The 2,970-nt window shown below is 45.5% G+C and overlaps 1 long non-coding RNA gene across 1 annotated transcript in view; it reads left to right on the top strand.

Annotated features, from left to right (window-relative positions):
- Positions 1–727: 727 nt before the first annotated feature.
- LOC136856222 (uncharacterized) overlaps positions 728–2,970 on the top strand; it is a 2,541-nt gene continuing 298 nt past the window's right edge. The window contains exons 1-4 of the long non-coding RNA XR_010858286.1: positions 728–1,243; positions 1,342–1,491; positions 1,708–1,893; positions 2,750–2,970. The exon at positions 2,750–2,970 is cut by the window's right edge and continues 298 nt beyond it. This is a non-coding gene — a long non-coding RNA (uncharacterized lncRNA). The remainder of the gene's footprint in view (positions 1,244–1,341; positions 1,492–1,707; positions 1,894–2,749) is intronic.

Here is a 2,970-nt window from a genome sequence, read left to right as displayed (position 1 = left end):
GAGAACCGTCTTCCTTTGTCTTTTGAACAAAGGTTTCGTTAATGGGGTTTAGGCTGGTTGCTTCAATATACACGCGCATGTTTTTAGGAATATTCGCGTGTATATGTATACTCACACGCGCACACACATGCATATTTTAATGTAAACTAGTAACTTCATAACTAGGCGTCTCTAAATACCCACAAAAACCGTAAATAAAACAGTGATGCTATGAAATTAAATAGCTTTCGTGTACAACAAAAGGGCGTCAAAATATAAACAAACCTTGGTTACCATGGCAACGGTTCCGCGTGGTCCTGGGAGTGATGACACTTTTAACAGGGCAGATGGATTCTGGTGGTCAGGTCGTCTGCAGCTCCTTGAGGATGAGACATTTTTAACACTTTAACTTGTTAGAATTGTTCATTCTTCTCGGTTTATAAGTAAGTGACTTAACATTACTTAACAATTCGCGTTAATGTTTAGGTAAAATATTTTGTCAATTTTTTGATTGATTGTTTTTTTTTAACTTCTTTGTGGGACTTCTGAATAGATTTTAACATTAATTCGTTTGGAAAAAATTATTTTCAGGTCGATTTTAACACTTGAACAATTTAACATCTTTTGTTAGTTTGAACTGAATGCATTTTAATTATTGTTTTTATTTGTTTAATTCACTTGTGGAGCTCAATCATAAGATTATCTATTTGCATTTGTTTGAAATAATATAATTCTCAGTGATATTTTTCATGGTATAACCTATGATAAATAATATTACATTTTAACATTCGTTGGCACTTTGGGACCTGAGGCCGACGGGATTGGCATCCAATTAACCTTGTGGAGCCCAAGACTGTGTGAAGCGTAATAACAACTTTGACCTACGATGAATGAGCTCAAGAAGTCTGCGAAGGTCGCCATCGTATCTGCGATCCTCCTGTGCTTGCAAGGAATCGCTGCCCAGATCAGCTCGAGCACGACCACCGCACTGCCAACAACAGCCGTGAACGGGACGTCCATAGCCGGAGCGTCCCTTGACTTCAGCGTGGGGCTCTCTGCCCGACGGTCCAGCTATCCGTCACGCCCCTGAGGACAGATGCTCTGGGCACAATACCCGGACGCCTCTTGAACGCGAGCAGCCACAACTACACGACCCACCTCGTCACCAGCTCTGCCCACGGGCCGGCTTTCGTGGTGCGCGGGACTTCCATCGTGGCCGGGAACGCCACCGCGACGGCTTCGACTCAGCGCAAACCGAGCATCTGTGAGTTCCTGTTTGTTTGTTGTGTGTCGGTATGTCTTGGGGATTATTCTGTATATTTCTCTGCCTCTCTATCTATCTATCTATCTATCTATTTTCAGGTCAATGCAAACTCGAGTGCTGGCTCACGACCTGGTGCGTGGCCCTGTCTAGCACCCCCAGGCCGGACGGGAGCGTCAACTGCACTTTCGCGGCAAGCTTGCCCGCGCAGCTGACGGCAGACGCCAACGCCACGTACTTCGTCTTCTACGGTGAGTTTGCTTCAGTTGTCCAGATGCTCGCTTGTTCCGATGGCTGCTCGGGCCTTGCTGTGACCCACTGAGTGAGTCATAGGTTTTGACCAATGCCAGGCCAGAAGAATTTATCAATTATAATTCCCTTTAGGTTTAAGTATTAATATATGTACATCCCCTTCAGTTTGTTTGTAAATATATATAAATATATATACATTGGATCCACCTTTCCAGAGCGACTGCCGGAGAAAATCGAAGCGTACACCTTCTCGGGGGCGAACGACATCTACGCCGTCCCAAAGAAGCCCCTGACCTTCCCCAACGCCGACTCCTTCTGCAAGCGCCTTCCTGGATTCCGTCTGGCTGTTTTCGTCAACAAGGATGAGACGGAACGGTTCGCGGCGCTCATCGTGAAGATAGGTTAGTTTTTAGTTTTCTGTAAAAGAAAACTATTGTGCTCACTTTTTATGTCTGCCCTCAGATCTTCAAAACTACTGAGGCTAGAGGGCTGCAAGTTGGTATGTTGATCATCCATCCTCCAATCATCAAATGTACCAAATTGCAGCCCTCTAGCATCATTACCTTTTATTTTATTTAAAGGTTAGAGTTAGCCATAATCGTGCACCTGGCAGAGATATAGGACAGGCCACCACTGAACCGAGACACTGGCTGCCAGTTTTTAATACATTCAGAAAATTAATTATAAATCTGCTTTTGCTTGAAACAGTCAGACAACACAGTCATTAGGGTGTCATATGGCAGCATGACCTCTCACACTAGATTCCTGTAGTATGTTGTAAGCTTAGAAGCCTTGATTTTGGGAAGAAATTGCCAAAATCTGACAAAATCCCCACAGGTATATGTATAGGTATATTGATTGACCCTGAACGACAAACAGTGAGCGCAAGTTGCCGGTTAGGGAAATCTCTTGACCAATCACAGCGTCCTTAAAATCCTTAACCCTTTTGGGAGGTGAACCCATCACGGCGGGCCTACAGAGGACCCAGTTAGCAAAATATTGACCAATCACGGTGTCCTTAACCCATCATGGTGGCCCTATGGAAGGTTTGAGTTGCCAAATATCAAAATACTGACCAAAATACTGTCCTTAACCCATCTTGGTGGGCCTATGGTAGGTTTGAGTTGCCAAATATCAAAATACTGACCAAAATACTGTCCTTAACCCATCATGGTGGGCCTATGGTAGGTGTGAGTTGCCAAATATCAAAATACTGACCAATCACGCCGTCCTTAAAGTCCTCAACCCTTTCGGCAGTCGAACCCATCATGGTGGGCCTCCGGAGGAACAGCGACAGTGGAGAGATCTGGGACGACGGAACGACCTACCAGCAATCGACCTACTCCTACGCCTACCCTGCGGGCAAGGTCTACACCGGAAGGTTTGCGGACGAGCCTTACCTCCAGAACACTCTCTTCGTCTTCCAGGACATCGCCGCGACCCAGGAATCGCGCTTCGTGTGCCAGGCCTACCTGTAC

The sequence above is a fragment of the Macrobrachium rosenbergii genome, chromosome 35 (genome assembly GCF_040412425.1).
Source record: "Macrobrachium rosenbergii isolate ZJJX-2024 chromosome 35, ASM4041242v1, whole genome shotgun sequence".
Taxonomy (NCBI): Eukaryota; Metazoa; Arthropoda; class Malacostraca; order Decapoda; family Palaemonidae; genus Macrobrachium; species Macrobrachium rosenbergii.
Note: the sequence above shows the minus strand (reverse complement) of the source record. Positions and strands in the feature narration are given on the sequence as shown.